This window comes from Mustelus asterias, chromosome 15 (genome assembly GCF_964213995.1).
Source record: "Mustelus asterias chromosome 15, sMusAst1.hap1.1, whole genome shotgun sequence".
In the NCBI taxonomy this organism is placed as follows: Eukaryota; Metazoa; Chordata; class Chondrichthyes; order Carcharhiniformes; family Triakidae; genus Mustelus; species Mustelus asterias.
In genome coordinates this window covers 70,421,597-70,435,559 of record NC_135815.1, presented here as the reverse complement: position 1 = coordinate 70,435,559, position 13,963 = coordinate 70,421,597, and the positions used below count along the sequence as shown (strand labels likewise).

At 46.8% G+C, this 13,963-nt stretch overlaps 1 protein-coding gene across 1 annotated transcript in view; it reads right to left on the bottom strand.

Annotated features, from left to right (window-relative positions):
• Positions 1-13,963, bottom strand: part of LOC144504734 (interphotoreceptor matrix proteoglycan 1-like) — a 287,982-nt gene that overhangs the window by 247,194 nt on the left and 26,825 nt on the right. The window lies entirely within an intron of this gene.

Sequence of the window (13,963 nt, the reverse complement as noted above, 5' to 3'; positions counted from 1 at the left end):
GACGGAGCTTTTTCATGGTTAGAAAAATAATCACCAAGGACCCATCTTCGGGATGAGAACGCAAGAAGAAGAAGAATTAAATAAATATTTCACTTTGACCTTTACCAGGGCGACAGAACTGGTGAACATGACATTGAATGGAGAGATGAGTAATGAGATAAATGCATTTCAAATAAAATAAATGATGTATTGAATAAATTAATGAAACTCAATGAGGAAAAATTCCCTTTTCTAGATAGATTGCATCCCTGAATTTAAACAAATCTAGGGAAGAGATCAACTATTGGACACACAATTAATAAATTGTTAGAAAAGGGTGTGATTGCAGGATATAACAGATTGAGAGAATAGAGGAGAAAAAAGGGAAGATGGTGTCTTTAGGGAAAATATAATGGTAGTAGAAGAAAATGGATGCAGCTACTGGCAAGACTAAAATAGAATCGATACAGATTGAGATAAAAGATAATAAAGGATCAGTCACATTAATAGATGTGGCTTCTTATCAGTGTGGAATCACACTAATAAGTTCAGATCCATCTCACTAATTGATATAGTTTACAGACCACTTCATTCCAGAAGGAAGAAATATGCAGACAAATTAAGAAATTGAGCAAAAAAATATAGAATAATAATCAGGGAGGGATTTCAATTACCCTGCTATTATTGATGTGCCTGCAGAATATATTACTGTGTTACTTTATGTTCCTTGACAATTTAATTTCATAGTTCCTCTTTGTCTTCCTCATTGATTTTTGACATTTCTCCTCATAGAGGGAGGCAATGGCCTAGTGGTATTTTCGCTCGACTATTAATCCAGAAACTCAGGGACCCGGGTTTGGATCTTGCCACGGCAGATAGTGGAATTTGAATTCAATTTAACAAATCTGGAATTGAGAATCTACTGATGACCATTGTTGTAAAAAAACCATCTGGTTCACTAATGTTTTTTAGGGAAGGAAATCTGCCATCCTTGTCTGGTCTGGTCTACATGTGACTTGAGAGCCATAGCAATGTGGTTGACTCTTAACTGCCTCTCCAAGGGCAACTAGAGATGGGCAATAAATGCTGGCCAGCCGGCGATGCCCATGCTCCACGACTGAATAACAGCAACCACCAGAGACTTCTCATGCTCACTCCAGCTGCCCCTTTATCCCAAGGAGGAAGCCAAAGGCCCTTGGGCACCCAGTGTGGACCTGGCGTGCTGGACCTGAGCGTGTTAAAAGAGCTTACTCCAATGGCCATTTGCCCCTCTTGCCACTACCAGGCTGCAGAGGGAGGGTCCCCAAAGGTCCTGGATGTTGGGTGGGCTCAGTCTGGGTGCAAAGGATTGACCTTGCCACTCTCCCTGGGATGGGGGTCTCGTCGCTGGATTGCCCCTTCTAGCCCTGGAAGACTTATACATCACCCTGGCGTGGTAATTTCAGGCAGCTCTGTGATCAACAGCTGCATTCCTGACTGTCAACTGTGAAAACATTGAAGTGGCCTGGTCACTTTAATCTCCATGCTCTCTGAACAGTTGGCAAGCTTTTAAATCACTGCGGCCATTTTAAAAGGTCTTTGACTAGTTTTTAAAATATTAGAAATTATCCAAAATAATATATATGTTGTGAGGTCTTAGTCTCCTCACATAGCCTTTAATCCCATTAGTTTTTTCCTAGTTTTTTCTCATGGTCATGATTGCTTTAAATTCTTCTCTCCCTTTTCCCTATTGATTTTCTAATCTTCAAGGGTTGCTTTCTGTGTCTTGTTAATTTCCTCTTAAACTCCAATATCTTAGAATCTTAGAAACAATCTTAGAATCTTAGAAATCTTAGAAATCCTACAGCACAGAAAGAGGCCATTCGGCCCATCGAGTCTGCACCGACCACAATCCCACCCAGGTCCTACCCCCATATCCCTACATATTTACCCACTAATCCCGCTAACCTACGCATCCCAGGACACTAAGGGCAATTTTTTAGCATGGCCAATCAACCTAACCTGCACATCTTTGGACTGTGGGAGGAAACCGGAGCACCCGGAGGAAACCCACGCAGACACTAGGAGAATGTGCAAACTCCACACAGACAGTGACCCGAGCCGGGAATCGAACCCAGGTCCCTGGAGCTGTGAAGCAGCAGTGCTAACCACTGTGCTACCGTGCCGCCCATCTGTCTTCATATCCCTGAGATTGTCTTTATTTAAGTTTAAGAGATTAGTCTCAAACCCAAATTTCCCACTCTCCAAATGAATTTGATATTTTATCATGTTATGATCACTCTTACTGAAAGGATTATTTACTATGAGGTCCTTAGTTAATCCTACCTCATTACATATTACCAAGTCAACCCACAGCACATGGACTGCAGCGATTCAAGAAGGCGGCTCACCGCCACCTTCTCAAGTGCAGCTAGGAATGGGCAATAAATGCTGGCCAGCCAACGACACCCATGTCCCATGAATGAATGAATAAGAAGTGTAAAATTGTCTGTTCTCTGGTTGGTTCCAGAACATATTGTTCTATGAAACTAAGAAAGGGGCGCACGGTAGCACAGTGGTTAGCACTGCTGCTTCACAGCTCCAGGGACCTGGGTTCGATTCCCAGCTCGGGTCACTGTCTGTGTGGAGTTTGCACATTCTCCTCGTGTCTGCGTGGGTTTCCGCCGGGTGCTCCGGTTTCCTCCCACAGTCCAAAGATGTGCGGGTTAGGTTGATTGGCCATGCTAAAATTGCCCTTAGTGTCCTGGGATGCGTAGCTTAGAGGGATTAGTGGGTAAATATGTAGGGATATGAGGGTAGGGCCTGGGTGGGATTGTGGTCGGTGCAGACTCGATGGGCCGAATGACCTCTTTCTGTGCTGTAGGGTTTCTAAGATTTCTATCCTGAATACATTCTATGAACTCCTCCTCCAGGCTATCTTTGCCAATTTGATTCGTCCAATCTTTATGAAGTCTTACAATTCATTGATTTCTTTCCTTTGCCGTTTCTTAGCTCCACCCAAAGTGATTCTACATTTTAGTTCTCCGAGCCAAGATCATTTTTTACTACTGTACTGATCACATTCCTCATTAACAGAGCTGGCTCACCTCCTTTTCCTGCCCTGCCGAAAGGTCAAATATTCCTGAATATTCAGATCCCTGTTGAGGTCATTTTGCAAACCTTTCTCTGTAATGTCTTTCATATCATACTCTATTTGTGCTGTCAAATCATCTATCTTTTTACGACTGACTATGTGCAGTCAGGAAAACAGGGTGAGATTTTCCTGGCCCCGGCATCAGTGCGACCAGAAATTTTCACCCAATGGATTTTTGGCTGATCTCCAATTTTCCAGTCCTGCCCACGCCAATTCCCGTTGATGGCAGGAATGGAAAGTCCCAGCCACAGACTGTGGAAGAGTCACATGGACTCGAAACATCAGGGGCGATTCACCCAGCCCATTGTGCTGCCCGAGTAGCACAGCGGGCCGGGAAACATCAGCAGAGGCCGCTTTGCAGGATTACCACTGGGCGGCCGGGCCTCTGCGCGTCTCCCAGCCTAAGTTTTTCAGTGCAAATGGATTTGCGCTGAAAATCAGCATGGCGGCAATTTACATGAGTTACCACAGCTTACCATACCATTAGTGGGTCCGTAACTGAATTCTCCCCCCGGCCCCCCCCACCCGCTAGCATCTTCCCCCCTCTCCTGCTTTACATCACACTGGAGGCGTTTACAACTGCTGTATGAAAGTCAGGATCTGGCGTGGTAGCACTGAAGAGGAGCAAGGAATTAAGTGCTATGGAACTGCAGCCGCTGGAGTGCAGGGGAGAGTGGAGGCAGAGGTTGGAAACTTTCTGGGTGGGGTGGGGAAGTTCATTGAGTGCTGGAGCTGCTGTCCCCAGACCCAGGGATGTTCTGTTGTTCTCTCTGTGGGACGGAGTGGGGTGGGGGACTTTACTGAGTGCTGGTGAGGCTGCTGTTTCCAGGCATAGAGACATTCCATTGTTCTGGCTGTGGGGTGCGGTGAGAGACTGGACTGAGTGCTGAGGTTTTAGGAAGGGGGGTTGGTAGGGCACCATGTGCTGCTTGAGGGCTCATCAATTCAGGCAGCTGGTGCTCCGAGCAGGGGCGCTCACGTTAACACCTCCTGTGTGCCATCTTCTTGGTGTGACTGCAGGCTTGCACCCCCCCCATGAACAAAAATCCAAACTTCTTTTTACTAGCTGAGGTTGGTGGAGCCGGGAAATATCCTATTTCTCTCAATATGGGAGTGAAAATCCAAGCTGGAGTTTAGTGAGTCCGGGCCTGTCAGTACGCTTCCAGTCAATATGTATAAAAGATTTCTTCATAAAATACAATTTTATAATTATCAAACCACACAGGCACTCACAATTCTTCAGAGAAACTTTGGTTTGGAAGTGTCAGTTTGGCTGGAGGGTGTTACAGTTTTTCTTCTGCGCCATCCATCATTATTCTTCAGTTCGCTTTTACAGGGCTTTGGTTCCATAATAATCGCACTGCTTGGACTGCAGCTCACGTATAACACTTGCTTGCACTTCAAGCTTTTTTCATTTTACTTCTCATGTTCTCTCAAATTTAACCTTTCGGAGGCAATCTTCCCTTTTTACTTGCAATTTTATCAATAACAAAGGGAGCTCGTTTCTCCTCCGAATTTCTTGTTGGCTTAGATTCTCAGTACGCTATTCCATATAATGTCACTCCTCCCTTACCCTTTCTCCCTCACTTAAGTTGGAATAAAACCGTTTCTACTGATTTGTCTCCTCATCTTTCTCAGCACCTGAAAACTGTCCTTATTTCTTTCAACCTTCCCTTTTTTACATAAACAATAGGCTCTTAAAGGATTTCCTGGCCACTTTTCATCAGAAAGGATTTGGGGAAGAAGATGTTACATTTAATGATTTTCCATGTATACTCTCAAGTATAAATGAATGGCCCTGAGGGAATGTTGTTACTCTAGTAGGTGGAAGTTATTTCCCCCAAAGACCAGCAATAAGTAATTCAGTTGCTTGTCTGTGTAATTGTAGAAATATCACACAATCATTTTGCTGGGTGGTCCGTTGATGACATTTTGCTTGTGAATAGATTGATGGCTAAAGCAGAGGAAGGGAATGTTTGGAAGTAAGAAAACTGGGAGAAGAAGGCTTTTAAACAAGTAGAGAGTGAAATCTTACCTGTGCTGTTTTTTAAGGGCACAGTTGGTAAGCTGCCCATGCCAATTCTGTTGAAGGTGGCCTCACAGTGAGGTGTACTGTGCTGGCACCTCATTAGCATGATAGCAACATTGGGATGAGCGCTCGCTGCTCTGCTGGTCACCTGGTCACAAACAGAGGGCTAAACAGCACGTTATCACTCGCTTCCAGTTCTGAAAGGCAGACTGTGCCTCTTAAAATTAAGTTGCACTGCTGAACTGAAGGCTGACAATAAGGCGGACATCGATGTCCACAGTGTTGGGAGAATTCCTGCTCCCTGAACCAGACTTTTAAAAATGAATGTTTGGATGTTGGATTTTCAATCTGGATGGGCAGACTAAATTAGACATTTGGGCAGGTGACGCTGGAAGTATTGATGAGGATGAAGCGTGTGGAGGCGGGCTGGTAGAAGGTCTGACTCGTGGCTCTGACATACCGTCCAAAATTGAAAAAGAAATTCCTCCAGCCCTCACCCCTCACCACCTCTCAAAATCACATGTCCCATCCATGCCAATCCATGCTACTTTATGCCCTGTACCCACCCTCCATGACCTCTCATACTCTCCATGCCAAGCTATGACCTTGTACTCACCTCCACTGTGAAATGACAGACATCACACTGCGATAATGGATGGCTGTGAAATCAGTCATGCAGCAATAATCCAGTAACAGAAAACCCAGGCTTATGACAAAAGTAGAATGAAATACCAAGCAATGCTTTTTGAGCTCTTCAAACCTTTGTTTTTCAAAGATTTAAATGGCAGGCCTTTTAAATCCCTTGATGGCCTGACAGCTCCCATTGACAGCTCCTCTGATACGTTGACAGCTGATTTTGGCAGTTTTGACAGTTGATTTTAACAGAGTTCTGAAGGTTTCAGAAAACTTGACAATTAATGAGTTTGTGCACTCTTTAGGCACATTGTTGCCTACTTTTAAGAATTCCAAAGATGACCTTACCTCCCCTAAAGAGCACTTTAACTTCCCCAAAAATGTCCCAGAACCACAATTGTAGGGATACCTTACCACTCCAAAGGGGTACCCTAGCAATCCAAACAAATTCACAAAGTTCAGACCTGCTCCTACCAGGCCTAATCTGCACACTCTGGGTTTTAATCTCCTGGTTGCCCTTCAGAGAGATTGAAGATATGCACATGGAAAGTTGTTGTTATATCCCAACATTGTGCTGTCGAGCAAGTAGAAAGATTACAGTCAATTCTCTCAAAAGTAAGGTGTGCGACCATATTTGGGAGCAACTGACACCACTGGATTCAAGGCTGTCCTGAATTTGTAATTCTATCACTTTGTTGTCTTCACTCCTACAGTATTTCAGCCGTGATCATGTCACCGAGGTTTCTCGGTTCTAAAAACAACTGCACTCTTCTGTTGTTTTAAGTTCTGGCTTTTCTGATTTTCTTCATCAGACTCTGTCAGTACCACACATCAAATAATCAACTGCACATCAATGAACCTTTTAAAATCTTTGCCTTCCTCAATCAACTGTGCTCTGTGACTCAGTTATAATTTTCTTCTGAGATTGGACACATCTATTAACCTCAATTCACAGATATCCTTAGAAACCTAACAAGAATAATTGGTTTTCTTTATAAGCAGGAGATTCATTTGAGTTGGAGCTGATAGTTTCACTGCCGGTATAAATTCTGGTGATCAAAAGCAAGGGAAATAAGAACATAATAAGCGTAGAGTTAGACCAAATGCCCTGAAACAGCTCCTCAGAGGCTGGTATACCTTCATCAGATTCCCTTAATTTACAAACGCAATTCCACTCCTAAGAGTGCTTCAGGTACAAAGTCAGAATCCGGAGTGTCAGTGGACTGAACACTCCTCAATATATTTGCTGGTGAGATGTCCTGATCGGGCAGGAATCATTCCCTCAATCAAGGTGCTCATACTCCAAGATGCCAACCTCATGGGCCTCCTTGAGGTCATTACATACCCCATCAGGCTTTCTCTGCCATTCAACAAGATAAAGGCTGAACTTGTGTATCGACTCCACCATCCCATCCATTTCCCTTGATTTCCTTAATTTTTAAAATTCATTTGTGGCACATGGGCGTCGCTGGCTGGCCAGCATTTATTGCCCATCCCTAGTTGCCCGAGGGCAGTTGAGAGTCAACCACATTGCTGTGGTTCTGGAGTCACATGCAGGCCAGAAAAGACAAGGATAGCAGATTTCCTTCCCTAAAGGACAGTAATGAACCAGATGGACTTTTCTGACAATCGACAATGGTTTCATGGTCATCAGTAGATTAATAGGGTGGGATTTTATGGCTCGCTCATTCCGAAAGTGTAAAATCCCGCCTGAGGTCAACAGACCCTCCCATCGTCTGCCCCTCGCCCACTCCGATGCCCGGGACAGGTGGGATGGTAAATTTCTGGCCTCAATTATAGATTTTTTAAATTGAATTCAAATTCCACCATCTGCCATGGTGGGATTCAAACCCAGGTCCCCACAACATTAGCTGGGTTTCTGGATTAATAGTCTAGTGATAATGCTATTAGGTCATCGCCTCCCCATAATGCCCAAAGATCTATTAGAACATAGAAACATAGAAAAACTACAGCACAAAACAGGCCCTTCAGCCCCACAAGTTGTGCCGAACATATCCCTACCTTCTAGGCCTACCTATAATCCTCCAACCCTATTGACCTCAGCTTTGATTATATTCATCAACTGAGCATCCTCAACCCCCTGGGGTAAAGCATTTCAAAGATTCACACCCTCTAAACAAATAGCTGACCTCTTATTTTTGGACGCTGACCTTTGGTTCTAGACTCTCCGGCCATGTGAAACAGGCCCTCAGCGGGCCCGATTTTACCATTGCGTCACGCCCGTTTTCAGGCGCGAAAACGTGGTAAAGTCGGGTGTCAGGCCATTAACGCGATCCGTGCCCACGATCGCGCAGATTGCCACTTTACCAAAACCCGGGAATGGCAGCGATTTAAATGCATTTGCATGCATTTAAATTAATGAATGAACTGCCCGCCCAACTTTTATCAGCATTTCCTCCTTTACCACCGTGTTTGCCAATCCGGAACTGCGCCGTAATGGACCTGCTAAATAAAAGTCTGAATTGGGCGCTCCAGCTGCTGAAGAGCAAGTTCAGAGCTTCCAACGGCTCTCTGACTCAGATCAGTGGTGGGGGGAAGGAGGGAGGGAGGCGGGTCAGATCATTCTCTGGTTGGTGGGGGGGGGAGGCGGGGGAGTGAGGCCAGATCATTGTCTGGTTGGGGGGGAGGGGGGGCGGAGGAGGAGGCGGGTCAGATGTATCTCGTGGGGGAGGGGGGGGCGGGGAGGGCCGATCATTGTCTCGGTGGGGGAGGGCTGATCGTTGTCTGGTGGGGAGGGAGGAGGAGGTGGGTCAGATGTTCCTCTGGGGTGAGTGAGGCCAGACCATTCTCTGAGGGGGGCAATGAGTGAGGCCACATCATTGTCTGGTGGGGGGGTGGGGGGGGAGGTCAGGGGAGGTCGGGGGTGAGTGAGGCCGGATCTTTCTCGGGGGGGGCGGGGGTAAGGCCAGAACGTTGTCTTGGGGGGGAGAAGGGAGGCAAGTAAGATGTCTCTCTGTTGGGGGGGGTGGGGAGAGGCCTGATCGCTCACTGGTGGGGGGGGGGGGGTAGATGGATCTCTGGTGGGGTGGGCAGGGGGGTCCGCTGCCACTCTGTGGGTGACTGGTGGGGGGGGGGGAGGGGGGGCAGGGGTGGTGATCAGTCTGGGTAGTGGGGGTGGTGGATAAGGGGGGACAGTGATGTGTGAGTAGTGGGGGGGGTGTGGTTAAGGGGGACAGTGATGTGTGTGGGTAGTGGGGGTGGTGGATAAGGGGGACAGCGATGTGTGTGGGGACCATCGCTCTTGCTTTTCGCTCCCGTGCCTCTTTCTCTGCTTTCTGCGGCCTGGGAGCGATCTGACACGGGCGCGCTTTTTCAATTTGTTTTCTAACTGCGCATGCGCAGTTCAGAGCTCTGATCATTTTGGCTGCGCTAAGCCCCGCCCACCGCCCGAATGGGACCCGCGATGTTTTATTTCAGGCGAGTGTGTATGGGGGGGGGGGGGGGGGGGGGGGGGGGGGGAGCGCCTGAAAGCAGATTTCTGAGTCGGATCTGCATTACACCCAGATTCAGCACTTAGAATGAAAATGGTAAAATCAGGCCCAGCATCTACCTTGTCAAACCCACTTAAGATCTCGATACATTTCAATGACTTCTCATTATGAGACTCAATTTCTCCGTGGAGGACAACCCTGTCGTCTCTGCAGTCAGTCGAGCAATGTCAGAAATGAGCATTGATGCTGCACACCATAAGCTGGGATTGTGCACTGTTGGATTAGACTCCAGACCAAACTGGAGATCAATTTAGTGACAACCTGAGACATATGACAAAAACATAATCAGACAACAAGAAACTGGCAGGTCAGGTTTCTGACTTTGCACACACATGTCCAACTCTGACAAAGGGCAGATGATCAGCATTATCAGTACTTTTCCCATGTATTTTGAGCTTAAAATCTGGCACTTCCCTGTGCTTGTGAATGACTGTTTTGGCCAGGATTTCACACTCTCTTTAGTGCCTGTCCCACTTTTCATCATTAGGCAGCTGGGCACCTTCAGCACCAACTGGCTGAGGTGCTTATTCCCTGAGTGTCTTCACCCACTTGTAGTTCTGTCGGTATCAATTATGTCTTTGAACTAGAAGTTGCGAGTACAAGCCTCACTCCAGAGACTTGGGCAGGAAGTCTAAGCTGACAGTCCAATGCAAAGCTCTAGGCGTTGGAGATCTTGGGCGGGATTCCACGGCCTCGCAAATCCCAAAACTGTAAAACCCCACTCGAGGGCAACGGACCTTTCCATAGTCTGCCCCTTGCCTGCTCTGATTCCCATGGCGGGCTGGTCGGTAAAATTCTGACTAATTGGTTTAAACCCACCATCCTTCCCTGGCACAGTGGTTAGCACTGCTGCCTCACAGCACCACGGACCTGGGTTCAATTCCGGCCTTGGGTCACTGTCTGTGTGGAGTCTGCACATTCTCCCTGTTTCTGCGTGGGTTTCCTCCGGGTGCTCCGGTTTCCTCCCACAGTCCAAAGATGTGCGGGTTAGGTTGATTGGTCATGCTAAATTGACCCTTCGTGTCAGGGAAATTAGCAGGGTAAATACATGAGGTTATGGGGAAAGGGCCTGGCTGGGATTGTGGTCGGTGCAGGCTCAATGGGTTGAATAGCCTCCTTCTACGCTGTAGGGGTTCTATGATTCAATCTGATGTGGCTCCAATGAGGTTGATGCTCAACAGTCCACTGCATTCAGGACAACTGTGTGTGAATAATGAATAATTCTCTCATCTGTTGTATCTATATCACAAGGCTAAAACAAAGATATAACTTACCTTGGCAAACAATTACTGCAGGCAAAAAGCAGTTCCTTACTTTGGTATGTGAATGCCAGATAAACCACCATGTTGGTCCAGAGGAAAAGCAAGGTGTGATAGAGAATGATTGAACTTTTAAGAATGAATTACATGCTACCTTTTGGAATCACAATCATTTCTTGAGCGTGAATGTGTATCTGTTTGAGAATGAGTGAGTGTGGTTGCATAAACATTTGGGTGTTGAACAATGAACATTTATCATTCTTTCAAAAACTTATGAGAAAAGCTTGTCACTTGTCTGGTTCTTAAAGCACTAGGAGGTAAAAACACATTTTCTGTTTACAAAACACCTGTCTTTGATCAGTCAAGAGGTGGACCAAAGGGGAATCATCTCTATCATCTCTGCCCTGTCTCTAATGCTCTACAAAGGATGTGTCTCTAGCACAGGTCCAGAAACAATACATTCCTAACAAGGTTGGATCTCATGACTCCTATGTAAACTAAATGTCTGAGAACAAGTTAAAGGGCATGTCCTAGCAAGCAATGAGCCATGAGATGACTTCATGGACTTCTGATGGAAATAGAAAGGATTGCAAATCAGCCGAGGCATGAAAAAGAGAATTAGATTGTTAGTGTCAGGATTACGGGCAGAAGGTGGGGGAATGGCACTGGGTGAATTGCAGTTTCAGAGAGGCGGTGCAGACATGATGGACCAAGTAGTTTCCTCCGGAGCTGTAACATTTCTGTGATCTGTCCCTTGTTAATGGATAATTGAATAAGTGATTAACTTAACATGCCCAGATGTAAGTCATATAAACCGGATCTGGAGAGGGAAATAAATCACTTCAGACAAGAAAAGGCTTCTCAAAGTGGACCAATGCTGGCTCTGGCCTAATACCCTACTTAGTTCAAGAACACTTTAGCCAGAGGAGAGTTCTTCAAAGTGTTCCATGTTGACCTTGGCTGAACACTTCAACTAGCTCAGGAAGACTGAGATCAGAAGAGAATGTCACCTCCTGGTGTAAAGATTAGCTTGATCTCTCCATTCACCTGATCTGGGACCAATAAACTGTTCTGAAGACACTGCTGCGACCAGCCATGGACATCACAATCCATTCATCCCCCTTTTATGTCTTTTCTGCTTATTTAGTTGGTGTATCGTATTTAAATGCTTGTTCTTTAATAAACTGTATTAAAATCACCTATCACTTTGACTCCTCTTTGAGTAATCTGTGACTCGCCGACCTGTACCTTGGGTTTAACTTCCCTCATATTTGAGTTTTGCCTCTTATCCCGTTTCCATTTTGACTTTGGAAAAGGTGCTGAAGTTTAGAGATGTCTTCATTCTTAGTTTCTTCCAAAAGCTTTCAGGATCTTTTGTCATCCTTTCTCAGAAAGTGGCCAAGAAGAACAACAACTTAAATTTGTAAACACCTTTAACCGAAGAAAACATGCCAGAGCTCTCCTCAGGATCATTATAGAAACAAAATATGACTCACAGCCATGTGAATGACATTGGATCTGATGACCAAAACCTTGGCCAAAGAGGCAGTTTACAGGAATGTTGTCGAAGAGGAGAGCAAAGTTTGGAGGCAGAGAGGGAATTCCAGTGCTTGGAGCATAGGCAACTGTAGGCAGGGCCACCAATGGAGGAGTGGTTAAAATTGGAGATATTCAAGGGATGACTTGGTAGATTAGTGAAAGAGATGGGAGCAACAGAAGCAGCTGATCAGATTGTCACAAACCTGTGTTTATAATATAAATTTTAAGGACAATTGTTTTAAAGACACATTTTTGCTTTCAAACCTACAAATGGAGATAAAAAGTCCTTTCCAAAATGAAAGTATGGACAGACATCCAGGCATCTTCCTGTGTTTGTTCAAACATTGTCAGACTTTTGTTATCTTTAGAACTGGCTGCAAAGAGTCATTAAAAATGTAAAGACTCCTCCAGGGATGTACATTGAATCTTTAAAAGGTGTGAAAATTCAGTGGAATGTGAAAAAACATGAGACAGGAAGGGACTCCAGAGGATCTCAATGTAATTCATTTCCCTGCCTGGTGGGCCAGTCGCTCATCCAGACTGACATCAGCCCCGTTCTGTTTTGCTTGTGTTAAAGACAGGCTGTGAATGTCCTTTTGTGCACAACCCGAGGAAGAACTCTGAGAGGCATCATCACAGAGGGTTCTTTGCCAAGGTGAAACAAAGAGGGACATATCCAGAGATCACAGATGTTTTTTTGTTCAAAATAATCTCCAAGTGTCGTAATCATCAAGAATCCTGGTTGATTGGGGCTTTAAAAGGTTTAATTGACATGTTAATTGTTGGTGGGTGCACTTCCGATACCATGACAGTGATAAGGCACTGCTTCACTCTGATGTTGGGATGCCCATACAACATTATCTTGCATGGTTTTGAGTTTGCTCCAGTCGGTGGGGGGTCCGACTCGGCAACATAAAATTTTGGCCTGAGGAACAGACACTATGGGCCTGATTTTACCATCTTCATTCTAAATGCCGAATCTGCATGCGCAGTTCGAAAAAAATTTGAAAAAGCGCGCCCGCGTCAGATCGCTCCCGGGCCGGAGAAAGCGGTCCGGGAGCAAAAGGATGGAGCGATGGCCCCCACAGACATCACTGTCCCCCTTATCCACCCCCCCACTACCCACACATCACTGTCCTCCTTATCCAGCCCCACCACTACCCACACACATCACTATCATTCATACCCAGCCCCTCCACTATCCACACACATCACTGTCCCCCTTATCCACCACCCCCCACTACCCAGACCGATCGCCACCCCTGCCCCCCTCCCGTCCCCACCGATCGCCCGCAGAGTGGCAGCGGACACCCTGCCCCCCACCAGAGCTCCATCTGCCCCCCCCCCACCAGAGATCCATCTGCCCCCCACCACCAGAGATCCATCTGCTCCCCCGCACCAGTGAGCGATTGGGCCTCCCCCCGCCGAGATACATCTTACCCGTCTCCCTCCTCTCCCCCCCCCCCGCAGACAATGATCTGGCCTCACTCCCCCTGCCCCAGAGAATGGTCTGGCCTCACCCACCCACCCCACCCCCCCCCCCTCCCTGCCAATACAATGATCTGGCCTCACTCCTCCTCCCCAGACAACGAACTGGCTGCACTCCCCCCACCCCCCCCCCCCGCCCCCAGAAAATGGTCTGGTCTCACTCCCCCTCCCCTCCAGAGGAACATCTGACCCGCCTCCTCCACCCTCCCTACCAGACAGCGGTCGGCCCTCTGCCCCCCCCCCCCCCCCCCCCCCCCCCCGAGATACATCTGACCCACCTCCTCCTCCTCCCCCCTCAACCAGACAACGATCTGGCCTCACTCCCCTCCTCCCCCCACAACCAGAGAATGATCTGACCCACCTCCCTCCTCCCCCCAGCACTGATCTGAAT